General features: G+C 40.3%; 1 protein-coding gene, 2 long non-coding RNA genes and 13 other non-coding genes across 22 annotated transcripts in view; 1 reads left to right on the top strand and 15 right to left on the bottom strand.

Moving 5' to 3' along the window:
• LOC148682349 (uncharacterized) overlaps window positions 1-24,142 on the bottom strand; it is a 771,506-nt gene that overhangs the window by 100,605 nt on the left and 646,759 nt on the right. The window lies entirely within an intron of this gene.
• The window catches only part of LOC147845236 (uncharacterized), a 934,973-nt gene that overhangs the window by 791,927 nt on the left and 118,904 nt on the right, over window positions 1-24,142 (top strand). The window lies entirely within an intron of this gene.
• Window positions 958-15,998, bottom strand: LOC148682355 (uncharacterized). Its single transcript, XR_015942931.1, has 3 exons — window positions 14,915-15,998; window positions 2,388-13,308; window positions 958-1,617 (listed from the first exon to the last, which is right to left on the bottom strand). It is a non-coding gene; the product is annotated as an uncharacterized LOC148682355 (long non-coding RNA).
• Window positions 11,532-11,605, bottom strand: trnat-agu (transfer RNA threonine (anticodon AGU)). Its single transcript has one exon. It is a non-coding gene; the product is annotated as a tRNA-Thr (tRNA).
• Window positions 11,792-11,865, bottom strand: trnat-ugu (transfer RNA threonine (anticodon UGU)). The gene has a single exon. It is a non-coding gene; the product is annotated as a tRNA-Thr (tRNA).
• Window positions 13,133-13,206, bottom strand: trnat-agu (transfer RNA threonine (anticodon AGU)). The gene has a single exon. It is a non-coding gene; the product is annotated as a tRNA-Thr (tRNA).
• trnat-ugu (transfer RNA threonine (anticodon UGU)) lies at window positions 13,393-13,466 on the bottom strand. The gene has a single exon. It is a non-coding gene; the product is annotated as a tRNA-Thr (tRNA).
• trnar-ucu (transfer RNA arginine (anticodon UCU)) lies at window positions 14,216-14,304 on the bottom strand. Its single transcript is given in 2 exon segments — window positions 14,216-14,251; window positions 14,268-14,304. It is a non-coding gene; the product is annotated as a tRNA-Arg (tRNA).
• trnat-agu (transfer RNA threonine (anticodon AGU)) lies at window positions 14,738-14,811 on the bottom strand. The gene has a single exon. It is a non-coding gene; the product is annotated as a tRNA-Thr (tRNA).
• Window positions 17,718-17,789, bottom strand: trnaq-cug (transfer RNA glutamine (anticodon CUG)). The gene has a single exon. It is a non-coding gene; the product is annotated as a tRNA-Gln (tRNA).
• trnaq-cug (transfer RNA glutamine (anticodon CUG)) lies at window positions 18,911-18,982 on the bottom strand. The gene has a single exon. It is a non-coding gene; the product is annotated as a tRNA-Gln (tRNA).
• trnai-aau (transfer RNA isoleucine (anticodon AAU)) lies at window positions 19,935-20,008 on the bottom strand. Its single transcript has one exon. It is a non-coding gene; the product is annotated as a tRNA-Ile (tRNA).
• trnaq-cug (transfer RNA glutamine (anticodon CUG)) lies at window positions 20,111-20,182 on the bottom strand. The gene has a single exon. It is a non-coding gene; the product is annotated as a tRNA-Gln (tRNA).
• Window positions 21,130-21,203, bottom strand: trnai-aau (transfer RNA isoleucine (anticodon AAU)). Its single transcript has one exon. It is a non-coding gene; the product is annotated as a tRNA-Ile (tRNA).
• Window positions 22,326-22,399, bottom strand: trnai-aau (transfer RNA isoleucine (anticodon AAU)). Its single transcript has one exon. It is a non-coding gene; the product is annotated as a tRNA-Ile (tRNA).
• trnaq-cug (transfer RNA glutamine (anticodon CUG)) lies at window positions 23,698-23,769 on the bottom strand. Its single transcript has one exon. It is a non-coding gene; the product is annotated as a tRNA-Gln (tRNA).

Below are 24,142 nucleotides of genomic sequence, written 5' to 3'. Positions count from 1 at the left end.
CTGACTCTGAGGATGATTCAATGGATCACTACTCACGTAGACACTTACCAAAAGTAGAGAGCAGAATCCTCTTCAATCCAAGACATGTTAAGCCTTCAAGAGACAGGCCGATTGCAGAACTTTCTAGTAAAACAAGAGTCGTGAAAAGTAAAATCAATGACTGTCCTGCAATAGAGATACCACAAGAGAACTTACCTTACTTACCTGAAGATGAAAACTGTCCCATGAGTGAACCTGAAAGAGAGAACACACCTGTAATGGATTCTGTTAGACCAGATATGTTAAGAAACGTACCTGTAGTAAATGATCAAGAACTATTGGAACAGAGAGATGAACTGGAAATATTGAGTGAAATAGATGATGAAGCTGATCAGAGAAAAATTCACAGAGGCCAGGCAGTGATCGACCAGGTTGAAAGAAATACATTGAGACGTTCGCGAAGACACCGTGAGCCACCACAAAGGCTACAGTACTCTCAATTAGGGAATCCTCTTTCTCTGGTTATACAATCCTTACTACAAGGTCTCAGTACAGCAGTCACTGCATCTTTAGAGGAGTCTGATTGCCCCAGAGAAGCCTCTCTTTTAATGCAGAAAATGTTCCCTTCTGCTGCCGTTACGCAGCCTAAAAGATGCAGAGGGACCTGCATAGATTCCAGGCGGGGAGAATGTAACCCGGATAACCCAGGTTACTAGTTGGTAGTACACAACAATAGAAAAAATAGAAATACCCTTATAAATATGAGAAAAAACACTGGCAGAATACTCGATTAAATAATATACATTAAAATTATTTATTTATATAAATAATTTATAAAAGAGTATTATACAGCATTCAAGGGAGTATTGCTTTAGAATGACATCATCGTGCCTTCTGCTATAGCAGCAGAACAACTTTACAAACTATAACAAATCTCTCTTGTCTGTTAGTTTGTGTTTACTGTTGCTATGGTGATTCAGTGTTTGCAAGGGAGTGAGAGAAGTAAGTTGATATTGTATTATCAGTAGAAAACTATTAGATTTATATCTTTTAATGTTCTAAATTCGTATTAACTGTGCAATTTTACCGTTAATAAGATGCTGCAATGATTTATATAATATATTTTTGATGAAGGATTGAGAGAAAAAGCGTCATTTGTATATGAGAGTGAAATCTGCACACGAGTGCCACCTGGAGTTTTCCTGGGTTTTCGCTTTGATTTTGAGTGATTTCCTTGGTGAGTTTGTGTTTATTTTTGTTTTCATTTTAACATGATTTCAAGTAGTGTCAAAAATGTGTGTATATATGTCAAGTAAATGTGCATATGAAGCGTGTACATATGAGATTTATTGTTAAAGACATTCTATTAATTGATATTTGCCTTGTGTTTTGCAAGGCTGGGTTTTTTGTGTGTGTCGAAGCATCTGTGATGAGTCCCTAATTCACGTTGGACTCGAGGAGAAACTTACGGCGAGCCACCCACGGAACCAACTCTCCTGTTAGACTGTGTGTTTGTGCCACCGGACTGGTAGGAGAGTTCTTTTGATTGTTTGGAGAAACGAGACTCGGACTCATCGCGACCTTCCGCTTTTCCTTCTTACTTTTCCTAAAATCCTCAACGGAAAACCTTTACTGGAACTTGTAGCGCTGCCACATAATTGAGGTACGCTTTCTGTTATGTTCATTAAATGTGTGAATAGGCCTGGCAGTAAAGCATACTCACGGTTCTTGAGGCTACGAATATACAACTGAGTAATGGACTTTTATTTTAGATTCTTTATTTTGAAGGGATGAGGTGAGGTGATTGTATCGGTGTTCTATTTCCTGTTCTGTTGATCTTTTTTCTATATATACACATTCACATAACATACTCACCACAAGGGGGAGATAGAGGGCACCTGGACATTACTCACAGTGTCATCCGAAGAAGTCAGAGGAGCACATGGAGTAAGAGTTTGCCAAGGTCTAACTTTTTCTTGTTTTCGTGTGCGAAGGACAATCGTTTTTGTGGATTTTTTGCCCTTTTTGGACTTGTTAGTCTTTCACGTCTGAAGTAAAGACTATCCTAAGAGGACACTTGCAACTTATGATGGTACAATTATCTGGACTCAAACCTTTCTGGTGAGAACAATCCATTTTGCATATACTCTCATCCACGGACTTTGGACTTTGCACATATACATACATACATACACACACACCCTCACTCACCATTTTTGTATTATGTTATTGTATAAATGTTGTTTGTGTTTTTGTTTCATTGTTAAGATTTGTTCAGAGACATTTGTGGTTCTATTACATGAACTATCTCTCAATCCATGATGAAATTTGAATACAGAAACTAGAGAATTGAACCATATCTTTTATTTTTTTCTTGTGTATCCCGTTGATTTAAAGACGAGTGTTACAAACTGAGCTAAGAGAATCAACAGTTCTCTTTCACGAAATCCTTGGTATTGAACTGTGAACGGCAACCGGTGGAACGAATCATCTGAAAGCGAAACAAATCCTTTGGACAGCAAAACGAATCTTTTGAGTAGCGAACGATTCATTTGAACAGAGTTTTGATTCTTTGAACAGTGAGGTGATTCATTCTAACAGAGTAGCGATCTTTTGAACAGGGAGGTGATTCATTTGAACCGTGTATTGATTATTTAAACAGAGAGGTGATTTATTTGAGCACATTAATGATTTATTGAGTTAAAAGTGTGAATATTGAATTATAGCCTGCATTTGAGTAGAGTTGGTATATTTATTATTGATTTATTTCTTTATTTTCTTTTATTTATTATATTTGAGAATACAGAGTATTTTTTATCACAAATTTATTGCCTTCTTTACTTTGTTTTATACAAAGGGTAACACTGTAGCTTTCTAAGATTTTTATTTTCATTTTGTACAAGTGTTTGAAATTTCTCAACTGTCTTGATCACAACTTTGTTTTAACTGTATATTGACTTCACGTTCATCTGTGTAAAGAAAAAAAGAGAAAATTATTTACTTTTTATTATTATAATTTATAATCGAACCTATATATACATAAATACTTATGCTTATTGGACAGAAATTCACAAACTCATAACATATTTCTAATTATATAAACTATATTGAAGGAAAAAACTGACTGTGTCTGATTATTCACTCACCTGCTGTGCTGCTTTTCTCTCTCCAGTAGCCGTTCTTTCTCTTCTGACCAATTGGCCCACATTGAAAAATACGCTATCGCGACAAATCAATCGTACTTGCTACACTCTGTCAATAGAAAAAGGAAAATGCAATTACAAAATTTAGAAGAAAGAATTCGGAAATTAGAAGAAGATATATATTCAGATTTGTCAAATCCCAACATACTTAAACAGGAACTGCTTATTCTAAGAGCAAAATATAATGAAATATCTGCAACAAAAGCTGAAGCCAGTTTAATCAGTCTTAAACAAACATTTTATAAGAATAGAGAAAAGGCAAGTAGACTTTTGTCTTGGCAGATAAAACAATTACAATCAAGTAAAGCTATACATAATATTTATACAACAGCTTGTAGATGAGATTACCAGATGAGATTAATGAAACTTTTTTCCAAATTCTTCCAAACGCTATACAATACTGAATCATCAGAATGCAGCATGGACCAAACTTTATTTTTAGATGATCTTTTGATTCCTTCTATAAGCATTGAAGCCAAAAAAAGAACTGGAGGAACCTCTAACTAGTAAAGAAATTTTAAATGCTATTGTGAATATGAAAAGTGGTAAAACAGCTGAACTAGACGGGATACCAATTGATATATATATATAAAGCCTTTAAAGATAAATTAGCAGTTCCTTTGTTAGAAATGTATGAAGAGTCGATGTTGGAGGGCTGTCTTCCTCCTTCTCTAAGAGCTGCATTAATAACACTCATTCCTAAACCCCATAAACCCTTAGACAGATGTGAATCATATAGGCCAATTTCGTTAATGAACTCTAATGCCAAAATTATAGCCAAGATTTTAGCCCTTCGATTGGAAGCTCATATACCGTCCCTAATAGGAATGGACCAAAATGGCTTTGTTCGAAACAGACAGGCCTTTCATAACATCAGGCGAGTACTAAATATCGTTCATGAGATGGATGGCTCTAAAGATACAGGTATTTTATCGTTAGATGCAGAAAAAGCATTAGACAGAGTCGAATGGTCCTATTTATTTGACATACTCAGCCGTTTTGGATGTGGACAGAATTTTTGCCAGTGGGTGAAGACCTTGTATCAAAGTCCAACTGCAGAAGTAATTACCAATAACTTAATCTCCAAACCATTTAATCTATATCGTGGCACACGTCAAGGCTGTCCACTTTCTCCTTTATTATTTGTAATGACTTTGGAACCTTTGGCAATAGCAATTAGAACTCACCCATTTATAAAGGGAATTGAAATTGCAGGTGTAGAGCATCGGATATCTCTCTACGCAGACGATATTGTTTTATTTTTAACAAAACTTAAAGATTCAATACCAAATCTTAACAAATTGATTAATAAATTTGGAAAATTTTCAGGTTACAAAGTTAACTATTCAAAGTCATCTATCCTCTTTCTTAATGAACAAAATCTCTTAACCCTTAAAGACCGAGACAGCCGCCCGCGGCTAAAAATAAGTATTGCTCTTAAATGTTTAATAACTTTTGATCCGCTGATCCGATTCATACAATTCAAAGATTGGCATAAAGAAGAGAATCTCAGCTTTCCAGTGCTGTATCACCTAACATTCGCGGACTTTCAGAGGCTCCGGAATCAGTGCGGTTACGTCATCAAAATTTGACAACGCTGATTTGACAAAGAAACGCTCGTCACTAAGTCTCCGGACAAATCAGACATCATACATTGATGCATTGTCCCTCCTCCATGCCCAGATTGGTTCAAACTCGCTATATCACAACCAATAAGCATAGGTTTCGCTTTTGTTTGTGGATCAACAAGCTTTTTGAACAACACGGAATGAGAGATAGGCATACATTTATGCGCGGCTATATAAAACGCAAAAAAACATGTTTTGCATGAAATAATTTTCATACTAAGTACTTTTGCATGCACAGCAGCACAGAAACATGACAAAACAGTGACACAGCAAAGACGAACTGCTGCTCTTGCTGTTTCCAAAAGACGCAAATGAAGGTGCAGCTGTTTGTCTGCATTGCAGGCAACCATATCCAAATCCATATTCACAGACAACCATATCCATGCTGGCACATAAAACCTAAGGATGTTCCATATTGAATCTAGTTTAGTTATGTAACTATTTATGGTATAGTAAATATTTATATCTATTTTTTTACTGAGGATTTGCACCATGTTTATTTGGACTTTGACACATTATTTATTATTTTCTTATTTTTTTTATTTGTTCATTGTAAGTGGTGTTGTTTATAGTAACTGAAAATATATTATTTGGAAAAAGTCAAATTTGCTTCACTGTTCTATTTTTTTGTAACATTTTTTTTTCTGTTTAGTTCATTCCCAGAACTTTTGGGCAAATACATTGTCAGTAAATAAATGCATTTTTTTCCCCCATAGAAAAACGCCTTGGAATAACATTGAAATAAATTGCTATAACTTGCTCAGGGAATTGTGGATGTAGACAAAATTTATTTTGGAAGTATAAAACATCATAGCATGTATTTCTAAAGAAAGAAAAACAAACTTCATAAGGTTTTGTTTGAAATAACTGGAAAATGCCACTTTTTTTAAAAATCGTTTCTGGAAAATTCTGGAATATTTTCTGTCTTTTCATATGTTTTTGGACCAAAAAATATTTTAGACTGGACCTTTAAATGATACAGATTGAAACTTCAGGTTCTCCTGTTTAAAATGATATATGACACTTGAGGCTGACTGCTAAAATAAAAATAAAACTGCTTTTTAAAAAAATAATAATATAGGCCCATTAGGTGCCCACAAAATACCTCTAGGTCTTTAAGGGTTAAAGAGACAAAATCCAGTAATACAACACCCTTATGAAACTTCTGTAGACGGATTTGGATATTTGGGAATCAAAGTTACTCCACAAGTAAAAAATCTTATCTCAGCCAATTATACTCCTCTGATAACTCAGGTAAACGAAAGTTTGAACAGATGGATGTCTCTTCCTCTCACTACTATTGGAAGGGTGAATACCATTAAAATGAATATTCTCCCTAAATTTCTATATTTGTTTCAGTCAATCCCCCTGACCCCTCCTCCTTCCTTTTTCTCAAATATGAAAAAGGCATTTATTAAATTTATTTGGAATAATAGACGCTCAAGGCTTCGCTTATTACTCCTGTATCTTCCTTATGAACGAGGCGGGCTGCGACTCCCTAATCTTTTTTGGTATTTTAAGGCAGCTCAGCTAAGATCTGCATGTTATTGGTTTGCTGGCTCACCTAGCATTCCATTGATACAGATTGAAAAAAAATGTACAGGCAATTTGAGTCTTGACACATATTTATACTCTGATTCTTTAAAGAAACTCAAACAAAATACATCTAACCCATTTGTGAGAGCCACTATTTTATCATGGCATGAGTCACAGGTTGAGCTGGGAGAAACCCCGGTACTTTCTAAATTCTCTCCCATTTGGGGTAATGCATTATTCGTACCAGGGAAATCAGACAAGGGTTTTAAGCTGTGGTTCCAGAAAGGCTTGCAAAAGATATCAGATCTTTATGAAGATAATATATTGATGTCCTTTGAAACCTTAAAGGAAAGATATTGTAAGAATTGAAATATTACAAATATTCTGATATCTTTGACAATTCAAAACATGAGCTGAAGACAGGGCCAATGAACTCCACAACCCACCAGGGGGGAATGCGTGAAAAACCAGTTCCTGCTGCATTTGCATCTGACTATGCTGAGACTCAGCTTCATCCCCCCAACTCACACATATGGCCATTTCAATGTTTGAATGTTCTAGAATTAACCAAACTGACTTTAACCATCATGTTTGATATCATTTGAAATGTCTCAGTGCGATTGGTACAATGGTCTCGTTCTCTCAGAAATAGACATAATCAGAACAATAAATATATAACTTCAGGCATCTTTTAAACCACTGTGAGGGGTGTGACTTTTACACTAAGTGTGAATGCCTTCTTTGTTATTCACACCCCCTTCCTTGAGGGAATTCTTGGATTATTTAAGGTAAGGTCTAAGGCCCCGTTTACACTAGTGCGTATTAGTTTTAAAACGGCGTTTTAGAATGAAAACGATCCGCGTCCACACTCGCGTTTTACCCAGCGTTTCTGAACTGCTCTCCGTCCACACCAAAACGCTGAAAACGCACATCACGTGACCACACACACACACACTTTGGCAATCGCTGGAGCCCATCTACCCAGATGAGAGCTCTGCTAGTCGGACTTCTCATCAAGCATCTCCCGCTGGATCTAATCTCACTATATTTATTAAACGTGATATTTCATTCATCTTGTTGTCTTTATCTAACGACAGATTGCCTGACTTTGGTCACTGGAATCTATTACTTGTTCTCAGGTAACGTGTTTTGGCTGAGCGCAAAGATAAGTTAATGATTAATGTAAGCACGTAGCCTACATTCTGTATATTGACTGATCGCTTGCCTTTATTTCCTATAATGTATAAACTTATTGTATGTTATACTTTTATAATGGCCATTATCGATTATTAAAACTGATATTCAGCAAAAGAGAGGGTGTGTTTCGTATTTTCACTGAAATTGAAAGGAGGCAGTTGTTATCGGCTCCGTTTTGTTATAAATATGCACACAGTGAAGATGACTCTCATGCAGCACGACGCCTCAACATTTCTGCTGTCTGTTTAGTTGTTAATATTAAAATAAAAATAGGCAGTTCCTTATATCAAGTTTACATTTTATTGTTGAGAAAGTGAAACAACGTAGCCAAGGTGATGTGAATGAAGTTATAAAGTACACTGTTCCCTGTGAAGATTGACGCGTGTCCTCGGTATGTTTTCCATATCAAACTGAGAAGAAGAGATGCAGCCTTGATCAAACTTGCGAAGTCTGAACTTACACGGAGAATATTCAGGACTGAACTGTGTGTTAGGCTACTTAATATTGAGGAAAAGCCCCAATCAGAGAGGCGAATGTCTGCAGCCCCGCCTCCGTTTTCAGATATCTCCGTCTTTCCCCATCCACACTGAGACGGAGCTGCAGCGTTTTAGAATGAAAACGGCCTCTCCAGCGTTTTCGAAACGCTCCGTTTTCGGCGCTCGAGAACTCCGGCGTAGTGTGGACGGATGGCGTAACCGTAGCAAAACTTATGCGTTTTCAAACTAAAACGCATTAGTGTAAACGGGGCCTAAGAAAAACTCAGGGCGATTCTGCCTAACCAGATCAGCCCATAACATGGCTTGCGCCATGTTATGTATATTACAAAGTCAGGAATGCATCTTTTTCATCTTGGATTTATCTTTGATAATTTGATGTTTTGTATTGATCATTTATGAATTGACTGATTGAATTGGCATAATACATTTACCTGACTAATAAATTGTAATGTTTGACCATATTTTGCTCACTCTGTAATTATTAATTTAAGTAGATTACGCTGTATCCTTGTTTCCGCACGTCTTGCGTCAGGTCAGTAGACGGACTAAAATCCAATTGAGATGGAGCATTGGGCACACTAATTGTGTTTTAGGGATCCGGCTGACTCTTGATATTGATTCATGTGTACTTAGGTGGAAAGGGCGATAACTTCCGTCTAGGTCAACAAGGTGTTGCACGACTAACCTAGATTGGGTACCCGACCTTTGTTTGAAGGTAATATTATTCTAAACTAAGTTCATATGGGAAACCATGGGCTTGGTGAAAACCAAAGTTACTATAGAGTCCAGTAGTCGGGTACATTTATATTAATGCCCTAACCTCTAATTAGAAATGATGATTGTCTTAACTCAAAGGTGTACATCTAAGCGGGACTAACTAAAGTATTTTAGAACGAGCGCGCTGGTAGCGGCCATCTAAAGTATTAGTCAATTTACCTCTGTTTAATATTCAAGACTGACCGGAGTGTGACCGTGAGGGACGCCTTCGGCCGAGGCGATTTCTCTGAGCGACATGAGCACCCGAATGAACGGATGTAATAGTTACTAGCGAAGACAAACGGTTCAAACATTTATCTAAATTACATATTGATATAATCTTCTTAATGTTTTATAATTGGAGTCAGATAAAACGAGGATAAATATATTAATATTTTAAACCACCTCATATTAAAATTGGAGTCAGATATGAGTTAAGTTTAATATAAATCAACATTGTGCACTGGAAAGACCGAACATGCAGTGAACCTTCATCCACCAGTGGACACCAGCATTGGGCCAACTGGGTGGACCTTACAATATAAAATTCCTCAGTCTCATTTTTTTAAGTATCTTCAGATCCGTAATTTTATAAGATCTAAAATCATTCATATTAGTGTCCGACCCTAAGTAGTTTAGAAGAAATTGCAGTTAAAGATCCCAGTGCCAAATACTAAATTTCTACACTATATAGCAAATTTGTTAATGCTTCCAAAGAATCTACAAATCATAAAAGACTGGCTTGGATTGAAGACTTTCAAATAGATATTACAGAAAATGAATGGGAAGAAAGTTGTCTTCAAGCGCAAACATTATCAATCAATACCCGTTTTAAATTAATCCAATATAATTGGGTAATGAGAACATATATAACACCAGAAATGTTAAATAAATTTAATAGAAATATTCTGGACATTTGTGGAAAATGTTTGACTTACAAGGGCACACTGTTCCATTGTGTTTGGCAGTGTGAGCACTTGCAATTCTTTTGGAAAGAAATAATTGGTGTAATCTCTAAAACTATTGGTAAAGAAATCCCTTTTTGCCCTAAAATCTGTATCCTTGGTCTTTTCCCACCTGCCTTATCGCTGAAGTCATATAAACAGAAGTTTATAAATCTGTGTCTATTACATGCAAAGTGCCTGATTGCCATTCACTGGAAAAGTACTCATGCTCCATCTTTGTCACTCTGGATTAAGGAAATGTCTTCCTGTATAGAAATGGAAAGGTTGACTTATTCAATCAAACAAAAAATGCACATATTCTACAAGATTTGGGACTTCTTCCTTCATTTTTTAAATAACAGTGCACTGACTGTTTAGTAATCCCAAACAATGTGACTGTTAAAATACACTGTGTTTGTAATGACTAACTTTAATATAATTTCACTGGACTGTATATGTTGAAATGTCAATTTTTTAATGGTATTTATTTTTTTATATATTTTTAATTTTTAACAAAATTGCCCTTTTTATTTTTATCTTTAAGTTTATTTTAGTTAATCTTTATTTTCTATTTATTTGTTTTTGTATTACTTTCCTCGCATGAGAATGCATTTTTTTATTCTGTTCCTTTCTTTTTTAAAATTTTTATTTTTATTTTGAACGTCGGGATGGGGCGGGAGTTCTTTGATTGGTATTTGGTTACTAATACAGTAAGAATGTATCACACCTTTCTGAAACAATAAAAGTGTTAAAAAAAAAAAAGCCACTCTCCCATAATCTGAGGGAAAGGTGCAGTTTGGATTTGAACCTAGCACCTGCTGTTCCCAAGACAGGTGCTCTGGCCAACTTAGTCTTAACACTAAAAGAAAAAACCTCTGGATACGATACTTCCAAACGCAGTTTCATCTAAGACAGTGGGGGGGAAGCAAAAATTACTGTGCTTTCTACTCAGTTGCTTTGCACAAGCATAAAGAGGCTCTTGTACGACAAATCCAAAAGGCGTGATCTCAACAATAGGTGGCAGTTACTTTTCCCTTAAACCACAGGTTGCCGACGAGTCATTCCTCAAGCCCACTAGGCCCTACACCGTTTTCTAATCTCCCTTATTTAAAACAGCTCAATTAAGTCATCGGCTTTATTGTAGAGTACCCCTAGTATCTAAGCCTGCACTGCGCAATGAAAGAAAGAAGCAAAACGGGATGGACAGATGCCTAAAATGTTAGAAACGCACCACACCTTAAGTCAGTGAAGAAAAAGAGTAAAGCTTGCGACTCTGGTGGGACTCGAACCCACAACCTTTGAATGGCTCAGCTCACAACCTAGAAGTCCAATGCACTATCCATTGCACCACAGAGCCTAAGTGCTCTGCTTCCTCTAGAACTGTTGGACAGAAAGCACTTTTTAGTACTCTCTGGGCCATGAATGAACAGCCAACTGCGGACAAGGCACTGCTGGAATTCAAAGCCAGGATCTCCTGTTTATTAGACAGGCACTTTGACCAACTGAGCCACAGCGCCAAACGACCTTGATACAGGCTAAATGTTTAATTCCAAAAAAAAAAAAAAAAAACTAACAACGGTAGCGCTGCATGTGGGAATGTCTGGACTTGAAATAGTAAAGTCCAATTGGTTAGGCATTACCACACTATGCTATATAAAGGCATCGTCCAAAGCCCTCTTGAACGAGCAGCGTTCTTAAGGATTTGAGTTTTGTTAAGAAACCGACTGCTAAACATCCCGCTGCGTAAACACTCGTTACTCTTAACAAAAGCAAACACGAAACCTGTACATAAGGCACTGCTGGGATTCGAACCCAGGATCTCCTGTTTACTAGACAGGCGCTTTGACCAACTAAGCCACAGCGCCAACGCTGAATAGAAGGCAAGACGTTTTTGCACACAGAGACTAAAAAAAGACAGCAAGTCTTAAAATGGCAAGCAAAGAGGTTGTTTAACTCTATTTGTCGCACTATTCATTACGCCTCAAAGCTATACAATTGTATAATTCATTCCGGTGAGCTCCATAAAACAAGCACACGCACCACCTGGACTAAGGCGCTGCTGGGATTTGAGCCCAGGATCTCCTGTTTACAAGACAGGCGCTTTGACCAGCTAAGCCACAGCGCCACAGAAATTCACAGTAAGAGACATTTGCCCGATAACAAAAATCGAAGAAGAAAAAATAATACACAACAAAAACCAGCATGTCAGGATGCAGAAAATGCTGACAAGCCGGACGCGGTCCTTTAGAGTCTGGATGATCATGTCTCAAGCCTGACCATGTCATCCAAACCCAGAGTCAGCTCGGAAAATGGAAATCAGGACAAACATATGCTATCGGCCATTGAAAGAGTTTCAGATCAGAAAGCCACTCTCCCATAATCTGAGGGAAAGGTGCAGTTTGGATTTGAACCTAGCACCTGCTGTTCCCAAGACAGGTGCTCTGGCCAACTTAGTCTTAACACTAAAAGAAAAAACCTCTGGATACGATACTTCCAAACGCAGTTTCATCTAAGACAGTGGGGGGGAAGCAAAAATTACTGTGCTTTCTACTCAGTTACTTTGCACATGCATAAAGAGGCTCTTGTACGACAAATCCAAAAGGCGTGATCTCAACAATAGGTGGCAGTTACTTTTCCCCAAAACCACAGGTTGCCGACGAGTCATTCCTCAAGCCCACTAGGCCCTACACCGTTTTCTAATCTCCCTTATTTAAAACAGCTCAATTAAGTCATCTGCTTTATTGTAGAGTACCCCTAGTATCTGAGCCTGCACTGCGCAATGAAAGAAAGAAGCAAAACGGGATGGACAGATGCCTAAAATGTTAGAAACGCACCACACCTTAAGTCAGTGAAGAAAAAGAGCAAAGCTTGCAACTCTGGTGGGACTCGAACCCACAACCTTTGAATGGCTCAGCTCACAACCTAAAAGTCCAATGCGCTATCCATTGCGCCACAGAGCCTAAGTGCTCTGCTTTCTCTAGAACTGTTGGACAGAAAGCACTTTTTAGTACTCTCTGGCCCATGAATGAACAGCCAACTGCAGACAAGGCACTGCTGGAATTCAAAGCCAGGATCTCCTGTTTATTAGACAGGCACTTTGACCAACTAAGCCACAGCGCCAAATGACCTTGATACTGGCTAAATGTTTAATTCCAAAAAAAAAAAAAAAACTAACAACGGTAGCGCTGCATGTGGGAATGTCTGGACTTGAAATATTAAAGTCCAATTGGTTAGGCATTACCACACTATGCTATATAAAGGCATCGTCCAAAGCCCTCTTGAGCAAGCAGCGTTCTTAAGGATTTGAGTTTTGTTAAGAAACCGACTGCTAAACATCCCGCTGCGTAAACACTCGTTACTCTTAACAAAAGCAAACACAAAACCTGTACATAAGGCACTGCTGGGATTCGAACCCAGGATCTCCTGTTTACTAGACAGGCGCTTTGACCAACTAAGCCACAGCGCCAACGCTGAATAGTAGGCAAGACGTTTTTGCACACAGAGACTAAAAAAAGACAGCAAGTCTTAAAATGGCAAGCAAAGAGGTTGTTTAACTCTATTTGTCGCACTATTCATTACGCCTCAAAGCTATACAATTGTATAATTCATTCCGGTGAGCTCCATAAAACAAGCACACGCACCACCTGGACTAAGGCGCTGCTGGGATTTGAGCCCAGGATCTCCTGTTTACAAGACAGGCGCTTTGACCAGCTAAGCCACAGCGCCACAGAAATTCACAGTAAGAGACATTTGCCCGATAACAAAAATCGAAGAAGAAAAAATAATACACAACAAAAACCAGCATGTCAGGATGCAGAAAATGCTGACAAGCCGGACGCGGTCCTTTAGAGTCTGGATGATCATGTCTCAAGCCTGACCATGTCATCCAAACCCAGAGTCAGCTCGGAAAATGGAAATCAGGACAAACATATGCTATCGGCCATTGAAAGAGTTTCAGATCAGAAAGCCACTTTCCCATAATCTGAGGGAAAGGTGCAGTTTGGATTTGAACCTAGCACCTGCTGTTCCCAAGACAGGTGCTCTGGCCAACTTAGTCTTAACACTAAAAGAAAAAACTTCTGGATACGATACTTCCAAACGCAGTTTCATCTAAGACAGTGGGGGGGGGGAAGCAAAAATTACTGTGCTTTCTACTCAGTTACTTTGAACATGCATAAAGAGGCTCTTGTACGACAAATCCAAAAGGCGTGATCTCAACAATAGGTGGCAGTTACTTTTCCCCAAAACCACAGGTTGCCGACGAGTCATTCCTCAAGCCCACTAGGCCCTACACCGTTTTCTAATCTCCCTTATTTAAAACAGCTCAATTAAGTCATCTGCTTTATTGTAGAGTACCCCTAGTATCTGAGCCTGCACTGCGCAATGAAAGAAAGAAGCAAAACGGGATGGACAGATGCCTAAAATGTTAGAAACGCACCACACCTTAAGTCAGTGAAGAAAAAGTGGAAAGCTTGCGACTCCAGTGGGACTCGAACCCACAACCTTTGAATGGCTCAGCTCACAACCTAGAAGTCCAATGCGCTATCCATTGCGCCACAGAGCCTAAGTGCTCTGCTTCCTCTAGAACTGTTGGACAGAAAGCACTTTTTAGTACTCTCTGGCCCATGAATGAACAGCCTACTGCGGACAAGGCACTGCTGGAATTCAAAGCCAGGATCTCCTGTTTATTAGACAGGCACTTTGACCAACTAAGCCACAGCGCCAAATGACCTTGATACTGGCTAAATGTTTAATTCCAAAAAAAAAAAAAAAAACTAACAACGGGAGCGCAGCATGTGGGAATGTCTGGACTTGAAATATTAAAGTCCAATTGGTTAGGCATTACCACACTATGCTATATAAAGGCATCGTCCAAAGCCCTCTTGAACGAGCAGCGTTCTTAAGGATTTGAGTTTTGTTAAGAAACCGACTGCTAAACATCCCGCTGCGTAAACACTCGTTACTCTTAACAAAAGCAAACACGAAACCTGTACATAAGGCACTGCTGGGATTTGAACCCAGGATCTCCTGTTTACTAGACAGGCGCTTTGACCAACTAAGCCACAGCGCCAACGCTGAATAGGAGGCAAGACGTTTTTGCACACAGAGACTAAAAAAAGACAGCAAGTCTTAAAATGGCAAGCAAAGAGGTTGTTTAACTCTATTTGTCGCACTATTCATTATGCCTCAAAGCTATACAATTTTATAATTCATTCCGGTGAGCTCTATTTAACATTATTAATCTATCATTATTAATCATCTATGTAACATTAATTACAACAACACAATTATTATATGATTGTTATAGATGTTATATGACGTTGTTTGTTAAGATTAATGTTAGCCGACCAAGCACACTGTACAGTTTTACTACAAACATTTTAATGCAGTTATTATACATTACTTCACTTTATATTGTCATTTACTACCATAGTTACAATAATGCCCGTGCATTATTCTCACACATTAATCAATCACTTCACTAATAATAAATATAAGGATCAATTCATCAGTCATTAATTATAAACAAATAGTATAATAACGCTCACATATCACTACATCACTAATCATAAACTTATCTAATAATGCTCACGCATAATACATCACTAATCATAAAGCATAAAACAATATGGATCACGCATGATTGCATCACTAATAATAAACCAATAATATAAGGGTCACAATTTAATCCATCACTAATAATAATAACATTATTATTAGTGATGGATTGATGTGTGACCCTTATATTGTTGGTTTATTATTAAAGATGCAATCATGCATGATCCATATTAATTAATTAATAACTGCATTAAAATGTTTGTAGTAAAACTGTACAGTTTGCTTGGTCGGCTAACATTAATCTTACCAAATAACGTTATAAAACATCTATAACAATCATATAATAATTATTTTGTAGTAATTAACGTTACTGTAATGGTTATTCATTTAAACCACCTTGTTAAAAAAATACTTACTTTGCAATTGGTTTCCGAATTAATCCGCAACGAAATCTTTTATTACAGTACAAATCATGGATGGTATAAGGGCTCTGATTGGCCATAGCGTTCATTGTAACTCAGAACACGATTGGCTGCCTTAACCAAGAATAGGGTGAATCTTGGTTCCAGCTCACAAAGTGATTGGCCGGTGTGACCAAGAATAACCACGACTTACAAGTGGCAGTATGAGCTAACCGGCCACTTACTGCCAAGCTTAATAAAAGTCTTCCAGTTGGTGCTGCCCAGGCTAAAGAAAAAAAATATAAAAAAAATATATATATAAAACGGCCTTGCCAGAAAGTAGCAGAATGTCAATACAAGGCGGTGGCAATGTGCATTGATTTCTGAGTAACTCATCATTCGGCATGCAGGGCTCCTCACACGTTTACTGGAGCAGGACCAGGTAGGGCCTTCAGTCACCTGCCCCTTGTGCACAAAATAGAACAACAGCACTGTTTTACAACCCCGGGATCGAACCAGGGACCTTTAGATCTTCAGTCTAACGCTCTCCCAACTGAGCTATTTCAACTGCCTTTTCACAAGTATCCTGCAGCATTCATGTCTGTGAGACTAAGCAGAATCCTGAAATGCCTCTGAGGCCTTAAAGGGTAAAATTTTAGCCAGTACGGGGATCGAACCCACAACCTTGGTGTTATTAGCACTACGGTCTAACCAGCTGAGCTAACAGGCCACTTTCTGCCATGTTTGTTAAAAAGCTCAAAGTAACTGTCAATTTCTTCAAGAGATAAGAATGCTATTCCAGCTTTTTTTGTGCGGTGCTGGTAAAAAAACAAGGTCCCACCAAGATTTGAACTCGAATCGCTGGATTCAGAGTCCAGAGTGCTAACCATTACACCATGGAACCTCAAGTCTTCTGCTTGGTGCTGCTCGGGCTAAAGAGAAAATAATGTAAAAAAGAAAACGGCCTTGCCAGAAAGTAGCAGAATGTCAATACAAGGCAGTGCCAATGTGCATTGATTTCTGAGTAACTCGTCATTCGGCATGCAGGGCTCCTCACACGTTTACAGGAGCAGGACCAGATAGGGCCTTCAAAAGAAAAGCGCACTATTCCAGGCATTTTGACGACTAAACGGCGGGCAGGGCAAAGAGGCCACCACAGAGCAAATGTGATCTTTTTTTTCTATTTTGACCACGTCGAAAATCGCCAATTATTGATTGCTTTGAGGGGAATTAGCTCATGGTTAAGCGCTCGCTTTGCATGGGAGAGGTAGCGGGAACAATGACTGCATTCTCCACCTCTGTTTTCATGCCTTTTTACATTGGCTTTTATTGCAAAGCTGGTGGCACCTTGAGGGTTTAAAGCGAAACTACTTACGTCAGCTTTGCCGGTTTCTGTGTAGTACATATCATTGCAACCCTTCAGAAGCCCTATCAAGTCACAGTTTTCTTTTATTCAGCAGCGTGTCCGCAGTGGGACATCAAAGCGCTAAATACATAGCATTATAGAGTGCTGTCGATCAGGCCATTGGAATCATCGCCAGAAGCAACGTGACCATCTGGGAGGAAGATAGTGTTTTGGTCAAGTGGAAGCAGGTGGACTTAAGGGTGAAGCAGCTAGGCTTTTTGGGTGACTTTCAGTCACCTGACCCTTGTGCACAAAAAAGAATAACATCACTGTTTTGCCGAAACCCAGGATCGAACCAGGGACCTTTAGAACTTCAGTTTAACACTCTCCCAACTGAGCAATTTCAGCTGCCTTTTCACAAGAATCCTGCAGCATTCGTGTCTGTGAGGCTAAGCAGAATCCTGAAATGCCTCTGAGGCCTTAAAGGGTAAAAGTTTGTCCAGCACGGGGATAGAACCCGCGACCTTGGCGTTATTAGCACCGCGCTCTAACCAGCTGAGCTAACCGGCCACTTTCTGCCATGTTTGCTAAAAAGCTCAGAGTAACTGCCATTTTCTTCAAGAGATAAGAATGCTATTCCAGCTTTTTTTGTGCGGTGCTGGTAAAAAAACAAGGTTCCACCGAGATTTGAACTCGGATCGCTGGATTCAGAGTCCAGAGTGTTAACCATTACACCATGGAACCTCAAGTCTCCTGCTTGGTGCTGCCCGGGCCAAAGAGAAAATAATGTAAAAAAAAAAAAAAGAAAACGGCCTTGCCAGAAAGTAGCAGAATGTCAATACAAGGCAGTGCCAATGTGCATTGATTTCTGAGTAACTCGTCATTCGGCATGCAGGGCTCCTCACACGTTTACTGGAGCAGGACCAGGTAGGGCCTTCAAAAGAAAAGCGCACTATTCCAGGCATTTTGATGACTAAACGGCAGGCAGGGCAAAGAGGCCACCACAGAGCAAATGTGATCTTTTTTTTCTATTTTGACCACGTCGAAAATCGCCAATTATTGATTGCTTTGAGGGAAATTAGCTCATGGTTAAGCGCTCGCTTTGCATGGGAGAGGTAGCGGGAACAATGACTGCATTCTCCACCTCTGTTTTCATGCCTTTTTACATTGGCTTTTATTGCAAAGCTGGTGGCACCTTGAGGGTTTAAAGCGAAATTACTTACGTCAGCTTTGCCGGTTTCTGTGTAGTACATATCATTGCAACCCTTCAGAAGCCCTATCAAGTCACAGTTTTCTTTTATTCAGCAGCGTGTCCGCAGTGGGACATCAAAGCGCTAAATACATAGCATTATAGAGTGCTGTCGATCAGGCCATTGGAATCATCGCCAGAAGCAACGTGACCATCTGGGAGGAAGATAGTGTTTTGGTCAAGTGGAAGCAGGTGGACTTAAGGGTGAAGCAGCTAGGCTTTTTGGGTGACTTTCAGTCACCTGACCCTTGTGCACAAAATAGAACAACATCACTGTTTTGCCGAATCCCAGGATCGAACCAGGGACCTTTAGATCTTCAGTTTAACGCTCTCCCAACTGAACAATTTCAGCTGCCTTTTCACAGGAATCCTGCAGCATTCGTGTCTGTGAGACTAAGCAGAATCCTGAAATGCCTCTGAGGCCTTAAAGGGTAAAACTTTGGCCAGTACGGGGATCGAACCCACGACCTTGGCGTTATTAGCACCTTGCTCTAACCAGCTGAGCTAACCAGCCACTTTCTGCCATGTTTGCTAAAAAGCTCAGAGTAACTGTCATTTTCTTCAAGAGATTAGAATGCTATTCCAGCTTTTTTGGTGTGGTGCTGGTAAAAAAACAAGGTCCCATCGAGATTTGAACTCGGATCGCTGGATTCAGAGTCCAGAGTGCTAACCATTACACCATGGAACCTCAAGTCTCCTGCTTGGTGCTGCCCGGGCCAAAGAGAAAATAATGTAAAAACAAAACAAAAAAAAAAGAAAACGGCCTTGCCAGAAAGTAGCAGAATGTCAATACAAGGCAGTGCCAATGTGCATTGATTTCTGAGTAACTCGTCATTCGGCATGCAGGGCTCCTCACACGTTTACTGGAGCAGGACCAGGTAGGGCCTTCAAAAGAAAAGCGCACTATTCCAGGCATTTCGACGACTAAACGGCAGGCAGGGCAAAGAGGCCACCACAGAGCAAATGTGATCTTTTTTTTCTATTTTGACCACATCGAAAATCGCCAATTATTGATTGCTTTGAGGGAAATTAGCTCATGGTTAAGTGCTCGCTTTGCATGGGAGAGGTAGCGGGAACAATGACTGCATTCTCCACCTCTGTTTTCATGCCTTTTTACATTGGCTTTTATTGCAAAGCTGGTGGCACCTTGAGGGTTTAAAGCGAAACTACTTACGTCAGCTTTGCCGGTTTCTGTGTAGTACATATCATTGCAACCCTTCAGAAGCCCTATCAAGTCACAGTTTTCTTTTATTCAGCAGCGTGTCCGCAGTGGGACATCAAAGCGCTAAATACATAGCATTATAGAGTGCTGTCGATCAGGCCATTGGAATCATCGCCAGAAGCAACGTGACCATCTGGGAGGAAGATAGTGTTTTGGTCAAGTGGAAGCAGGTGGACTTAAGGGTGAAGCAGCTAGGCTTTTTGGGTGACTTTCAGTCACCTGACCCTTGTGCACAAAATAGAACAACATCACTGTTTTGCCTAAACCCAAGATCGAACCAGGGACCTTTAGATCTTCAGTTTAACGCTCTCCCAACTGAACAATTTCAGCTGCCTTTTCACAAGAATCCTGCAGCATTCGTGTCTGTGAGACTAAGCAGAATCCTGAAATGCCTCTGAGGCCTTAAAGGGTAAAACTTTGGCCAGTACGGGGATCGAACCCGCGACCTTGGCGTTATTAGCACCACGCTCTAACCAGCTGAGCTAACCGGCCACTTTCTGCCATGTTTGCTAAAAAGCTCAGAGTAACTGTCATTTTCTTCAAGAGATAAGAATGCTATTCCAGCTTTTTTTGTGCGGTGCTGGTAAAAAAACAAGGTTCCACCGAGATTTGAACTCGGATCGCTGGATTCAGAGTCCAGAGTGCTAACCATTACACCATGGAACCTCAAGTCATCTGCTTGGTGCTGCCCGGGCCAAAGAGAAAATAATGTAAAAACAAAAAAAAAAAGAAAACGGCCTTGACAGAAAGTAGCAGAATGTCAATACAAGGCAGTGCCAATGTGCATTGATTTCTGAGTAACTCGTCATTCGGCATGCAGGGCTCCTCACACGTTTACTGGAGCAGGACCAGGTAGGGCCTTCAAAAGAAAAGCGCACTATTCCAGGCATTTTGACGACTAAACGGCAGGCAGGGCAAAGAGGCCACCACAGAGCAAATGTGATCTTTTTTTCTATTTTGACCACGTAGAAAATCTCCAATTATTGATTGCTTTGAGGGGAATTAGCTCATGGTTAAGCGCTCGCTTTGCATGGGAGAGGTAGCGGGAACAATGACTGCATTCTCCACCTCTGTTTTCATGCCTTTTTACATTGGCTTTTATTGCAAAGCTGGTGGCACCTTGAGGGTTTAAAGCGAAACTACTTACGTCAGCTTTGCCGGTTTCTGTGTAGTACATATCATTGCAACCCTTTAGAAGCCCTATCAAGTCACAGTTTTCTTTTATTCAGCAGCGTGTCCGCAGTGGGACATCAAAGCGCTAAATACATAGCATTATAGAGTGCTGTCGATCAGGCCATTGGAATCATCGCCAGAAGCAACGTGACCATCTGGGAGGAAGATAGTGTTTTGGTCAAGTGGAAGCAGGTGGACTTAAGGGTGAAGCAGCTAGGCTTTTTGGGTGACTTTCAGTCACCTGACCCTTGTGCACAAAATAGAATAACATCACTGTTTTGCCGAAACCCAGGATTGAACCAGGGATCTTTAGAACTTCAGATTAACACTCTCCCAACTGAACAATTTCAGCTGCCTTTTCACAAGAATCCTGCAGCATTCGTGTCTGTGAGGCTAAGCAGAATCCTGAAATGCCTCTGAGGCCTTAAAGAGTAAAACTTTGGCCAGTACGGGGATCGAACCCGCGACCTTGGCGTTATTAGCACCACGCTCTAACCAGCTGAGCTAACCGGCCACTTTCTGCCATGTTTGCTAAAAAGCTCAGCGTAACTGTCATTTTCTTCAAGAGATAAGAATGCTATTCCAGCTTTTTTTGTGCGGTGCTGGTAAAAAAACAAGGTCCCATCAAGATTTGAACTCGGATCGCTGGATTCAGAGTCCAGAGTGCTAACCATTACACCATGAACCTCAATTCATCTGCTTGGTGCTGCCCGGGCCAAAGAGAAAATAATGTAAAAACAAAAAAAAAAAAAGAAAACGGCCTTGACAGAAAGTAGCAGAATGTCAATACAAGGCAGTGCCAATGTGCATTGATTTCTGAGTAACTCGTCATTCGGCATGCAGGGCTTCTCACACGTTTACTGGAGCAGGACCAGGTAGGGCCTTCAAAAGAAAAGCACACTATTCCAGGCATTTTGACGACTAAACGGCAGGCAGGGCAAAGAGGCCACCACACAGCAAATGTGATCTTTTTTTCTATTTTGACCACGTAGAAAATCGCCAATTATTGATTGCTTTGAGGGGAATTAGCTCATGGTTAAGCGCTCGCTTTGCATGGGAGAGGTAGCGGGAACAATGACTGCATTCTCCACCTCTGTTTTCATGCCTTTTTACATTGGCTTTTATTGCAAAGCTGGTGGCACCTTGAGGGTTTAAAGCGAAACTACTTACGTCAGCTTTGCCGGTTTCTGTGTAGTACATATCATTGCAACCCTTCAGAAGCCCTATCAAGTCACAGTTTTCTTTTATTCAGCAGCGTGTCCGCAGTGGGACATCAAAGCGCTAAATACATAGCATTATAGAGTGCTGTCGATCAGGCCATTGGAATCATCGCCAGAAGCAACGTGACCATCTGGGAGGAAGATAGTGTTTTGGTCAAGTGGAAGCAGGTGGACTTAAGGGTGAAGCAGCTAGGCTTTTTGGGTGACTTTCAGTCACCTGACCCTTGTGCACAAAATAGAATAACATCACTGTTTTGCCGAAACCCAGGATTGAACCAGGGATCTTTAGAACTTCAGATTAACACTCTCCCAACTGAACAATTTCAGCTGCCTTTTCACAAGAATCCTGCAGCATTCGTGTCTGTGAGGCTAAGCAGAATCCTGAAATGCCTCTGAGGCCTTAAAGAGTAAAACTTTGGCCAGTACGGGGATCGAACCCGCGACCTTGGCGTTATTAGCACCACGCTCTAACCAGCTGAGCTAACCGGCCACTTTCTGCCATGTTTGCTAAAAAGCTCAGCGTAACTGTCATTTTCTTCAAGAGATAAGAATGCTATTCCAGCTTTTTTTGTGCGGTGCTGGTAAAAAAACAAGGTCCCATCAAGATTTGAACTCGGATCGCTGGATTCAGAGTCCAGAGTGCTAACCATTACACCATGAACCTCAATTCATCTGCTTGGTGCTGCCCGGGCCAAAGAGAAAATAATGTAAAAACAAAAAAAAAAAAAGAAAACGGCCTTGACAGAAAGTAGCAGAATGTCAATACAAGGCAGTGCCAATGTGCATTGATTTCTGAGTAACTCGTCATTCGGCATGCAGGGCTTCTCACACGTTTACTGGAGCAGGACCAGGTAGGGCCTTCAAAAGAAAAGCACACTATTCCAGGCATTTTGACGACTAAACGGCAGGCAGGGCAAAGAGGCCACCACACAGCAAATGTGATCTTTTTTTCTATTTTGACCACGTAGAAAATCGCCAATTATTGATTGCTTTGAGGGGAATTAGCTCATGGTTAAGCGCTCGCTTTGCATGGGAGAGGTAGCGGGAACAATGACTGCATTCTCCACCTCTGTTTTCATGCCTTTTTACATTGGCTTTTATTGCAAAGCTGGTGGCACCTTGAGGGTTTAAAGCGAAACTACTTACGTCAGCTTTGCCGGTTTCTGTGTAGTACATATCATTGCAACCCTTCAGAAGCCCTATCAAGTCACAGTTTTCTTTTATTCAGCAGTGTGTCCGCAGTGGGACATCAAAGCGCTAAATACATAGCATTATAGAGTGCTGTCGATCAGGCCATTGGAATCATCGCCAGAAGCAACGTGACCATCTGGGAGGAAGATAGTGTTTTGGTCAAGTGGAAGCAGGTGGACTTAAGGGTGAAGCAGCTAGGCTTTTTGGGTGACTTTCAGTCACCTGACCCTTGTGCACAAAATAGAACAACATCACTGTTTTGCCGAATCCCAGGATCGAACCAGGGACCTTTAGATCTTCAGTTTAACGCTTTCCCAACTGAACAATTTCAGCTGCCTTTTCACAGGAATCCTGCAGCATTCGTGTCTGTGAGACTAAGCAGAATCCTGAAATGCCTCTGAGGCCTTAAAGGGTAAAACTTTGGCCAGTACGGGGATCGAACCCACGACCTTGGCGTTATTAGCACCACGCTCTAACCAGCTGAGCTAACCTACCACTTTCTGCCATGTTTGCTAAAAAGCTCAGAGTAACTGTCATTTTCTTCAAGAGATTAGAATGCTATTCCAGCTTTTTTGGTGTGGTGCTGGTAAAAAAACAAGGTCCCATCGAGATTTGAACTCGGATCGCTGGATTCAGAGTCCAGAGTGCTAACCATTACACCATGGAACCTCAAGTCTCCTGCTTGGTGCTGCCCGGGCCAAAGAGAAAATAATGTAAAAACAAAAAAAAAAAAAGAAAACGGCCTTGACAGAAAGTAGCAGAATGTCAATACAAGGCAGTGCCAATGTGCATTGATTTCTGAGTAACTCGTCATTCGGCATGCAGGGCTCCTCACACGTTTACTGGAGCAGGACCAGGTAGGGCCTTCAAAAGAAAAGCGCACTATTCCAGGCATTTTGATGACTAAACGGCAGGCAGGGCAAAGAGGCCACCACAGAGCAAATGTGATTTTTTATTTTTATTTTGACCACATCGAAAATCGCCAATTATTGATTGCTTTGAGGGAAATTAGCTCATGGTTAAGCGTCGCTTTGCATGGGAG

The sequence above is a fragment of the Danio rerio genome, chromosome 4 (assembly GCF_052040795.2).
Source record: "Danio rerio strain M-AB ecotype USA chromosome 4, GRCz13ab, whole genome shotgun sequence".
Classification (NCBI taxonomy): Eukaryota; Metazoa; Chordata; class Actinopteri; order Cypriniformes; family Danionidae; genus Danio; species Danio rerio.
The sequence above is the reverse complement of the archived record's forward strand: the minus strand, read 5'-3'. Positions and strand labels throughout refer to the sequence as shown.